A 12738-nucleotide genomic window follows, 5' to 3' on the forward strand; every position below is an offset into this window, starting at 1 on the left:
AGCATCTGCTACATGAACAAAATGTAAATGTAATAACAAAGTACAAATTGAATCCGAAGATGTCATAGAATCTAAATAAATTGGTTATGGACTTCTAGGATACTTAATTCAGCTTGTTTGTGTGTGCATGTGTGTGTGTGTGTGTGTGTGTGTGTGTGTGTACATAAAGTATAGTAAGAAGTGTACCAGGGTATTTTTAATGTATTACAAAATATACTTTACATTCTATGGGCCCTAATTACTTATTAGGAAATAAACACATATTGAAATGCAAAACAAAAAAAATATTGACCCCCCCTTTAGTCCTTTACACATTTAATATTTGCCCCTTTCACAGCAATTACAGCCTCAGGTCTGCTAGTAGTATGTGAGGATTGCATACTTTCTCCACACAGTCATAAGGGAAAAAAAAAATGCGTCTATACTTGGTATTTTAGAAAAACACATTTCTGAAATATATTAAGAATATATTGATTTTTTTTCCCCCCCCGTTATGGGGGGGCTTCGAGCGCTCTGATTCAACCAAAGATACACCCAGTGATGCATATCCATTGATGGATCCATTCATCTGACTTTAACTGTCTCATTGCACAGCTAATGTATTACTTTCCAGACAGACAGCGCAACGGAAGCTGAACGTGTCAGCAAATGAGAATAAGCTTCTATCCACTTGCCCAGGCTAGTCTGCAGCATGATGCACTCACTTTTTAGACAGGACCCTTGGGCTATAGGTCTTTACAGTAGTCATGCTGCCAAGGAGTGTTCCTGGAATGTTCTCAAGGTTTGCACTCACAGCAGAAGTATACAGTCAGGTCCATGAGTCATCTCTGTGGGAATTAAGACATTAATCTTGTTTTGCCTCCAGATTATCAGCCCTCTTTTTTTCCCTTGTGGAAAGATCTGTTCACAAGTTGGCATTAACAGCATAACCCATGACTGGACTCCAGTTCTGCTTCGTGCCTTTCCAATTTTCCCACATGGTGCACAGGATGCAGATTCCTTAAGTGGACAGGGCCACAGTTGGTCTCATTCGCCCTTGAGGACCTGCCCCTGGACTCCAGCCTTTTCCCTGAAGGAGTACAAATATTTTGAAAGTTTTGCCCTTTCCTCGAACTGTTGTGCTTGGATTCAAACTTAGTTTGAAGTTTGTGTTTCTTTTCTGCTTTAGTGGAAGAAATTGATGCAAAGACCTGTAAAATATCTGAGTTCTGCCATGAACACGTCTTGTCTGGCACTGATGGACGCCATTAACAAATATTTTCACTGCACTGTCATTAATTAAATTGTGGTATAGTAAGCTGGGTCCTGCTTTCTGGCGGGTCTGGGGTTGGAGATCCACTTGGGGTGCCTTATGATGGACTGGCGCCCCATCCTGGGTATGTCCCCTCCCCCTCTGGCCTTGTGTTGCCAGGTTAGGCTCCAGTTCACCTCAACCCTGCTCAGAACAAGTGGTTTCAGCAAATGTGTGTGTAAGCTGTGCATGCGTGCACTCACATAAAATAAATAATATGTTTATTAAAGTAGAAAGCATTGGCCAACAAAAAGCCCATACAGTAGGCTATATGAATTAAGTTTCATATGGAAGGCACCAATAGTATACCAACAGTCAAGTCGTGATCTATTATTTCTTCTTAACATATTTTAATATGCATTTTACATATGTATGTCAGCAGACCTATATATCTATATATCTATCAATAGATAGATAGATAGATAGATAGATAGATAGAAAAGAGTAGAAATAGTAATTCATTTTACTTTTTACAATTTATTTTTACACACATATATATTAAATTGTTATATATAATAATATATATTAAATGTATACGTAAATAAATCCTGAATTACTATTTGTGTGTGAAATGCTGTGTGACCCTTCCATCCCCGAAGGACAGCAGGTCATTATAGGCAGCATTATACTAGATGAAGAGTATCTAATCAAGAGCTACACAAGGGCTCTTTATTGAAAATATTTTTAAAAATGCTGCACTCTCATGTTTCTCTGAAAGTAGTCATATGCATAACCGTATAATCAAAAGAACAATTGAATATAATTAGAACTGAGCGTAATATATGGGATAGTGCCTTATGAACATTGATGTGTCTGAAGGTACTATCAGTTGTAGGAGTAAAACCTCAGCACTCACTGCTCAAAATTAGTTTTGTGATGGAAGGTCATCTATATGCGCTATTTTGGTGTCATAACCCGATTCATGACTGCAGCTCACAGTGTCATGAAATTTCCACCTGCTGAACATGTCACAAGTGTACAAGCAGAAAGGTGGAACAGTTTCAGGGTCATGTAATCAAACTAGCACAGCATATAGTCCTTTACTCGTGTTTTGTCTAAAGTGACTTACAACTCTTAATACAACACAGTTAAAAAACATATACCAACGACGCACAAAGTAAACCAATTTAACACAGAAGGTTACTACGCGCAATTTAAATTCAACGATTCACTGAATGGACTGTAGGAGAAACATTGGACTGTGGGAGAAAACCCAGGTGAACTGATGGTTCTAAATTGCTCTGTGTGTGTGTGTGTGTGTGTGTGTGTGTGTGTTTGTGAGAGAGAGAGAGAGAGAGAGAGAGAGAGAGAGAGAGAGAGAGAGACATGGCCCTGCAGTGGACTGGTGTCGAATTCAGGGTGTACCCTGTCTCACACCCTATGTTTCCAGCATAGACTTTTGGCCACTACAACTCTGCACTGGAAAAAGCAGTTAGTGATGGATAGATATATGAACGGGAAGACGGACAGTCAGACTGACGGATAGATGGCTGTTTCGAAATACAAAAAGATGATTAAAACCAGTAAACTATTAGCTTAGTGGTTCCCAGGCCGTTAACCAGCTGTGAGTCCAATGTTGCAAATAATGTCCTGAGTAACACGAGGAGAAATGGAATGACTAGCATAAATAGGGTGACCAAAGCATAGCACAACAGATTTCTGAATGTGAGGAGACATGAAAGCAAATTCGCTGCAAAGCCTTCTCAGAAAATTTAGAAACAATCTAAATCATTGTTGGCACGGAAACTTGCCGGAATGTCCTTCTTCCCTTTGGAAATGTAGTGCATCTCTACAGAAAGTTCAGGCTTTCAGAACGAAATTCTTATATCCTTCAGCAATAGCTCTCACACACTGGGCTTATGCCAGATAATCTGTCTGCCACTTCCAATGACCATGTGGAGCAAAGGCAGCTAAGAACTGTAGAGAAAAAAGTGTCACCAGATCAAATCGGAAGTTAGAGCTGCCATCCCATTTCCTACAGGGACTGAGAAGCAAATGTGACCACATTCATCCTAGTGTGTAGGATAAAATAAATGTCAATGAGGGAAGGCTTTACCGTGAAGCACCGTGCTAGACACAGAGCCGAAGTCCTAAATTGCTGTCCAACAAAACAAAAAATTATAATCAGATTATGTGGTTTATTAGCTTGTGCAACAGTCGTGCAATATGAAAACAAACATTTTTCAGGTTTTTTTGTTAGAAACTGTTTATCGGTAGTATACTTCTAAGCTTTGGAAAAGAATCCTTTAAGATGTAAAGCATCATTATTAAAGATAAGTTGAAGCTTGAACTAAAACAGTATTTCTCTCTCACTTCCTCCTGTTATATATGCATATACACACAGAAGCACACACACAGTCGTGCCATTTCAAGTAAATGAGGTCTATAGACCATAAATTCCAGAAAGAAGTGTAGAACTTGTGATAATGATTAAGATGGGTGAAAGGAATAACCGAACATATGTGACCGTCATCGTTTATTACTGCTTTATGAACAATTTTAAGGCCTGTGCAATTTTGGATAGGAATACCAGAAATAAAAAGCTGTTTCCAACACAGCACGAGTGTTAATATATGACAGAACCTAGCTACGCACACACACACGCACACCACAAAAAACATAGTGATGGGAAGAGCTGAAAACCATTGACTTATCACCTGCCCCCCATTTGTATTCTGATTTGAGGTGCTGCACACCACTTCATTTGAAAGAACAATCTTCACTGCAGGTTGGAGGGCAGATCCAACCAATTACCCTTAATGGGATTCACTGACTTGTGCTGGGGACTTCTTGGGTTGGGTTCCTGCTTCTGCTGAGGCCTGCAGACAGGACCAATCTATATCTCACTGCTGGAATGGAATGGTAACAGTCGATACTTCACTCACATGCTGACACTCATGGAATGCTCGATTCTTGAAATCCTGTCAGAATGTAGAATAAATTGAGTGCAGACAAAAACAGGAATGTTTGTATAAAAAAAAAAAAAAGGCTACACACCAAATAACCGTAGAAACCTCTGATAATTAATAAGTGAATGAACATAAATCAAGGAAAATTATGTTTCTTTGGTAATTAGCATTTATTTTTAAGATTTTGTTTCTGAAAATGATATATGCTTAATATATTCCATAGATCATTGTTATGTGCGTTAAGCTGAGCCATCAGCCGTACACACTTATTAGTGGAGTACCACTTGTTTATTCCACTGAGATTTGAAGGGCACATAATACCCAGCACATGCCGTGTTGTACTGCTCAGTTTCTAATTTGTTCCGAAATCAAATTAATTCCACAGAATTGAACAGTCTGATTGGTTGTCTCATGTGTTGTTTATTTGTTTATTTAGTTATCTATTTATTTATTTTATTTGTTATCTCAGGTTGTGTTGCGCACAGGATTGTGCCTCGTTTGGGGAATTACTAGATGTCAGGTGACACAGGGTGGACTAACATACAGTAATTTTATTTTACACATAATAAAGAGTGCAACACTGTAATTAAAGGTAAATATAGACTTTTTTCAACAAAGAGCAACAACACTGAAACTCATTTAAATACTTGCTCACTCCTCGGCCTTGTTTTTTACTCGGGTGCAGTAGATCATGCTGCATCGGAATGGGTATGGTCCACACTCACGCGTGCCGCAGGCAATAGTTGGGGAGATTTTTAACTTGTAAAGATAAAGAATTTTGGTTTGGGTTAGGTGTGACTGAGCTTTAATACCCTTGTGCAAAGTTCTGAAAATGCTCCAGTAAAATACTGTAAAATTGTGGATGAACTTTTGAGCTAAACAACGGTGAAATAGCCATAAAACAAGGGTCATTAAAATATCTGAGAGTCAGTACTAATAAATAAATAAATAAATAAATAAATGAATAAAATTAAGGGTCAGGCTGCACCTCGGTATAAGGGATTCATTCTTTGATCTAGGTGCCATAAAACTGCTCTTAATATGACCTTCCTGTGCTCTGCTTTTCCACTCTGGGTTAACATTCACTTTAAACAGGACTGTGACTCAGTGATGAATGTCCTCTGTTTCATCTATATTTATAAGCAACCATATGTATTTTATGAAACTATTTGCATTCCAGAGCACAACATTTCTGGTTCACAATGTAACTCGAAGTAATTACGTTTCACAGAATACTGTGCATAATGGTCAAGCGTTTTCCTCTATATTTAAATACACACAAAAAAAAAAAAAAATCATACAAGGAACTGAGTGATGCCGATGGAGAGTGCTTGAAGTAAATTTCTAGCTAGAACAGTTACAGGTAACTGCTGTATTTTCATTTTCATCAAGAGTGTGAGAGAAGCTATGTCATACAAAGTACTTCTGAAAACCCTGCCCAGGGTGTAGCATTAATAACAAGGGAAATATGAAATGTGTACACAGAAACAATATTAATAGAGTAGGTAAGACTCCAATCGATAAACGCACATGAGAAACAAGACTAAAATTCAATAAGGTAGAAATAAGATTCACTATCGCTCAAAAAACAATTTAAACTTTAGACGTCTTCTTAGTGTATGCTGGACTCTGCAAGTGAGGTCTGTGAAGAACTTGTGTCTCATTGTGTGCAATCCAGAGTTCCCTTTCTTATGCACCCACAATTAGTCTTGTAGTACAATTATAATCAACAGATTAATAAAATTTCAAATAGTGTAAAAACCCTATGGAATGATTACACATGTGGAATTACATCCCTGATTAGAATTATTGGAAACATGACAGCCCAATTAAAGGTTGACAATGATAATAAATAAAACAATCATCAAAATCAATTCAGATGGTAGCACAGTGGCCCGAACTGTTGTCTTCGGACACACTTCGGACATTGCAGGTTGAAATCCCACCTCTGTAGTACCTTTGAGCAAGGTACTTACCTTAAATTCCTCTCGTAAAATTAACCCAGTATGAACGGGTGAATCATTGTAGGTAGGTCAATATTGTAAGTTGCTTTGGAGAAATGCATCAGCAAAAGGAATAAATAATTTAATGAAAAATGACGTAGAGGGCCATGTGCTTTACGGCAGTTTATGATATTCAAATTATATCAATTTCACTATTTACAAGGACAATTTGACACTGGGAAAGAATTTACTTTCACAACAGTGAGATATGTGAAAGTCTCCATTTTTAAATTAAACATGAAAGGGGACATGCTAACAATTATTACAGCGGGGATGCTGTATCTTTTGTCATCGTAACTCTAAAAAATCCATTTGAGTCTTTTTTTCCATTTAAGAAATATCACAAGGCCTGCATGAAAAACTTCCTTTATCTAGCAGACTATATTTTGTGCTGTCCTTTCCTTTTTGTGAGGAGCAGATAATCTCCGCTCCATTGATAACGCTGTTGCGGCGGATCAGTCGAGGCACTCTTGCAAACAAAATACTTATCTGAGCACTTAACAGAAGACCATCCTTCTAATGTCTTTTCAATACCATTGAAAGATTTAAAGAAAAACTTGTATGATTACATTTTCCAGGCTCCATGTATGAAGATGGAAAGGACCCCAAAAGGGTTTTGTCAGTTCTTTCAATTCCCAAGCAACACAACTTTTTGTACAGTACAAAACATGGTTAATTTCATGACAACACTTAAGTGCCTTTTCTGCTGCTTTTTGTTGTGATTTGAGAGGGTGGTGTGTGTGTGTTAAGATGGGGGGAATGGCTTATGGCAATCTCATGCTGACTAAGACCCATGTAAATATGCAAAACCGAAATGATGTACATGACATTTATTCCCCTTCAAATGCAAACAAGGTGTATGCATTGCGGGATTACAAGAGTTTATTTAATAACATTTAGTCAGATGATCATTAATGGAACTTACTTATGAAAGGTAGGGAGTTCTCTTTTTTTACACACATGAATTTAGGACCAAACTGGCAGTACTTTAGAAACAAATTAAAATATCTCTATATATATATATTTTTTGCTGGACAGCTTTTAGATGTTTTGAAGACTACACAGTTTTAAATCACAAGCAGAACTTCCACATCATACTAGTTATTCTCAATAGTGACTTTACACAGAAAACAAAATGAGTAAAAAATCCAACAAATGCTCTACACTTAGCCAATTAGAGCCTCACTTTAGTCCCCTAGAATTCAGAGGTGTTCAAAAAGAGCTTTAAAAATATACAAAATTTCCAGCCTCCTAGGGTCACCCAGAGGTCATAAGTAACATTATTATTATTATTATTATTATTATTATTATTATTATTATTATTATTATTATTATACTCTACCAGTCCAGTGTTTGAGTATACACAGATAGACAGCTTAAATAGAAGAAGCAAAGCAACCCACAAGTATTCCACATCTCTGGGAACTGCTGAAAAAGATCTGGAAAGACATTTCAGGTGATTTCCTGTTGATTTGTGAACTGGAGAGAAAGAAAGAAAGAAAGAAAGAAAGAAAGAAAGAAAGAAAGAAAGAAAGAAAGAAAGAAATGCCCTTCACCCTAACTCTTAGATAAATAAAGGACCAAACCAGTGTCAACCAAAATACCTACAATAAAAAAAATGAAAACAGCATATCTGCAATATTAAAAAGTGAAAAACAATATGTAAATGCATATATATGCACATTATACAGTAGGCCAAGAGTAAGTTATTAGTGCTTATAAACATAGCAAGCGTGAGTGGGGCATATCATGACAGTGCCTTTTTATCCCCTTAACTTTTAAATGATTAAAATTCCAGTGTTACCATCTTCATTTAATAATCAGAAGAGCTCTGTGGTTGTCTAAAGAGCCCTGTTGTATACTAGAGACATTTTGAATGCATTAGACATTTTGATGCCATTAGAACAAAAAGTTCAGGTGAAGATTTTTACTTCTAACTAATATTTAATAAATTAGCACAGACAGACTAGTGCTCACGTGCCTCATAGCCGACCGACTGTTGGGAGAGAGAGACACTGGTTGATTCCCACTGGCACATCTCAATCTGCCTTCAGCAGGCACTTTTTCACACCACTGCCCGCAATTTCCCTCACTTCGCCTTCCAAACCCTTGGATGAGTGCTGTGAACATAACTACTGAAGGCACCGTGCCGGAAAGCAGGCGAGTCTTTTACTCCTGAGCACAGAGGACAAAGACTTCAGACATAGAGAAGGTGTGTGTGTGTGTGTGTGTGTGTGTGTGTGTGTGTGTGTGTGTATATCCACATACACACATATCCCATGGATCCTCTGACTGAAGCTGTCAGTGTTTTGATAAACAGTATCTTTCTAAGACTGCTGAATTGAACCTCAGAAGGAGAGCGTACGTGTGCACCAATAAATACAGCAAGACAGAAACTTAGGTCAGTTTTAACAGTGACTTGACTCTCCACAATGCCAGATAATAATTTGTAAGGTTGGGGCAGGGTCTGCAGCACCAGAAATGGTTGTTATGTCCATGAACATTGTGTTGCAAATGGTTTTATTTGTGTTGCCTCAATAGCTTTCCATAAATCCAAGAAATGAAATTGCAAACTATTGTTTGGGATGTAATTTTGCATTACAGACAGCCAGTTATAACAACAATAAGACTGCATATATTAGTTGTGCATTTTAAAATCACTCTGTTTAAAACCACTGAAGTAAAACTGCTCGCCCGCATGTAACAACCAAATGGCTATGGTAAGATGTAAGTAACAGCAAGGTAAAATTTATCTAGCTGTATAACTGGGTAAAAAACTGCAGGTAGTGAACATCATAAGTCACTTTGGAGAAAGTCTCAGATAAATGTGAATGCTGTTCTACTGGTGCATTATGACTGCTATATGTCAGCGTGCAAAGTGGTTGGCTTACCCACTTGGGACATCTCTGGGACAGTGGCATGATAAGGGCCGTGAGTGAACTCTGGCGCGTTATCGTTGATGTCCTGCACCTTGATGATGAATTCTGAAGGCGGCTCTAGGGGTTCATTAGTGTCCCTGTTGATGACCTGTGCCGTAAGCGTATATTCAGCCTTCTCTTCACGGTCCAGTCTCTTCATTGCATGGATGTCCCCAGTCCTTTCATTGATGGCAAAGATGGTCCCCGCCCCTTCTCCTGCAAGAATGTACTTGATGTTTTTATTCCCTACATCCAAATCTGTATGGAGCTAAGAAAGGAAACAAGAAAGAAAGAAAGAAAAGAGAAGACAATTTTTATTTTTTTTCAGAACAATAATAAATACCCATACTCCAAAATGAAAGAAAAAATACCATCAAAATTTTGAAGAACCTATTTGTTCTTCCTCAGTCAGCTTCAAGACTTTAGAAACAGCTCTTAACAATGGAAAGAAAGCTTTGGTCTGCAGCTCACCGTGCATTTGAATGACAGCTCGGATTTAAAGACTAAGGAAACAGCAAAACTAGGGATTTTCATACATTTATTTGGTTCTGTATCAGTGATTTTGTGTCCATCATTTACTGACTGTTGCTTTCTAGAACTGTAATGAGCCATTGTTCTTCATTTCAAATTCTCATCTCACTCCTACTTATTCACAAAGACATCTATTGTTCAAAGGGTTTAGGATATTACTGTGGACTGTTAGACTACAAGGCAAGGCTGTCTGTGTGAGAATGTCTTTAACAAGCTGAAGACAAAGCTGGCACATGATGTGGACAGCTGACACACTCCTCTAGCGGTCCAGCCAATGACAAATTAATCTTAGAAGTACCTAACATTAAAGCTCTAATATGATTATCCCTGACATTAAAAATCATTGCTGTGGTTTTGATCACATCCAGTGGAGCTGACATTTCTAGCCACGTGTATTTGCCTAAATCTATATCTATTTGCCTTTCTCTATATCTGCAGCTTTTGATAATAAAATTTGATCTGATCTTTTTCTCAGTTCCAGTCCTATTTAAACGAAGTCTGGGAGAGGAAAAAGCAACACCTGTATGGTTTTTATGTCTGTTCGTTGGTGTGGAAGACAATGGGACGTGCAATCATGACACACATGTGAAAACGTAATCGCCCCTTCAGGGTAAATAACGTTTTTTTTTTTTTCTTTTTTTATAGGTGCAATGACTGCAACTAAACACTTCCTGTAACTGATGACCTCACACCACTGTGGAGGATCTTTGCCCCACTGCTCCAGGCAGAGGAGATTTATCTCAGCAACACTTGCAGTTTTTTTGAGCATGAGCAGCTTTTCTCAGGTCTTTTTAGAGCATCCCAATCAGATTCAAGACAAGGCAAGACAAGTCCATTCCATAAGTTTAATTTTTGAAATTATGTATCTAAAGATGGAAGTAGTTTTTTTATAGCACTGTACCTGCAGTTATTTTTCTGGAAACACGCTATATAAATGTAACAATATAAAACTTTTTCTTTTTTTTTTGTGACAAATTACCATATCTGCATTTAATTGGAGGAAAGTGAAATCAGAAAGTAGATTAATGCAACACATAGCATATAACACGTTTATAGTATATAATGATCTGAATCATATAAAGAACGTGAAAAACAAATATTTAATGCAAGCTGCTAAACTGAGTCTAGAACAAGCTAGAAACCAGGAGTAACTTTTAGCATTTTATTAAGAGTGGAAGCTGAGGCACATTTGTTAACTTCATTAAACAGGATTAAAATCTGAGGAGAAAATAACAGTGACTTTTTTAAATGTAATGTTCTGATGTAGCTTAAGTTCTCTGTCCTCATGTATTGCTGTTTGATTGTTAAAAATCTCTGCTTAGATGACTGATTACCATCTATAATAACCTCTCCAAAACAAGATCTTTCACTTCCAAGCTGCTCTGTCCTCCTGTTGAGAATTTTCTATTAAACTGGACAACTCACTCATTTCAGCTTCTTTACTCGGTTAACATTCTGGGAGTAACAAAGGACTCATGTTTCTGCTTCTCCCAACATACTGACCCCATAATGCGGTCCTGCAGATACATCCTGATAACATCCCACCTTGACAGCTTTCCCTTGTCTGACCTTCCATCCTCCTCCATCAGACATCTCCAGCTGATACAGAATGCTGATGCACAAGTTCTGTTTGACCTACCAATGCAATCCCATGTATCTGCCCTTCTTGTCTCTTTCCATAGGCTTTCTCTAGGTGCCTGCATCAAATTGAAGACTCTGGTTATGGCCTACAATACCATCAACAGAATTTTCCTCCTGACACCTATAGGACCTGATTGTTTAATAGGTTCCAGCATAAACTGCTATACTCCTCCACATCTGACCGTTTGATCATCCAAAATCAAAAGCCTGAAGTTTCTTGTGTTAAGTTCAATGCATTGGAATAACCCCCCTCTCTCATTCAGAACTGCTGAATTCTTCTTCACATCCTAGAAGGGTCTGAAAACATATCTCTTTCACACTCATGTCTCTCCAGATCTCCTGTCCACTCCACAAATTTACATCCTACTATAACTAACAAATACCTATGTATTTACTATGAATTCTGTATAATGTTACTAATGCAATGTTGCTGTAAAGGTTACCTTTTTGAAATTTGTACTCTTTATCAGTTCTATACACAGCTACCCATTTAAAATATGCTGGTTTAATAATGAAATCATACTGACAAACAATACTTTGAGAATTGCATGTCTGCATCTATGATTTTCTAACTGGCGAAATGCACTTTTGTTTTCATCAAGTTGAACATCACTTTGTATAAAAGCATCTGCTAATGATTACATGTAAATTTAAACGCTTCTCCAGCTTAGACAGTCGCGATTTTATATTAACCTTAGCAAATGATTTCACCGTTATGACAAACAGCATGTAAATCAGGTATGGTGAGGCATTCATGGCAACTGACCACCACTTTACATATGACTACATACACAGACCTTCTTAAACCTAGACCTAAAAGACATACACATGATTGTTTTTGAAAGTAGCCAAACACTGCATAGAGAGTTGGCTACCCTCGGTCGGTCAGTCTGTCTGTCTGTCTGTCTATCTATCTATCTATCTGGCTTTTGCTCAGCTCTTTACAGCCTTTCCTTACGTAACTGCTTGGTATGCAAGTCACCTCACCTGGTCTTTCAGGTGTAAATCAGGCACCAGCTCATCACGGGCCTACCTGTTAACAAAATCAGTTCAGCCCAGCAGGGTTATTTACCACCAGGGACCAGGCTATCTATAAAAATACCCAATTACCACCTGGATCAGTTCATTAGCAAGCCTCTAAATCCAAAGAAGACCTAAATCACGTTGCATATTGCCGATTACAATTGCCTGGTTTGCAAATCTCATCGCAGAGGGAAAATGGAGTGTTTCAGAGTCCCAAAGGGGTGGAGAATGTGGCGATGGGGGGACTTTATTGTCCGCTCTGGAACAATATGTCATTCTCTGTCAGTTTATGGAAGCCAGAGGAGCAATCAGTGTGTGCTTAATGAGGACCGCTCCATCCTCCGGCCTAAGGGCTGCTGCTACAAGGACTTCTCTGCAGCCTGCAAGGGAAATGAATAATTTTGTTCATTGTCCAAGCAAAT

General features: G+C 38.1%; 1 pseudogene; it reads right to left on the reverse strand.

The window, feature by feature from the left end:
* The window catches only part of LOC114910942 (cadherin-8-like), a 61326-nt pseudogene that overhangs the window by 23991 nt on the left and 24597 nt on the right, over nucleotides 1-12738 (reverse strand).

Source organism: Scleropages formosus, chromosome 7 (genome assembly GCF_900964775.1).
Source record: "Scleropages formosus chromosome 7, fSclFor1.1, whole genome shotgun sequence".
NCBI lineage: Eukaryota > Metazoa > Chordata > Actinopteri > Osteoglossiformes > Osteoglossidae > Scleropages > Scleropages formosus.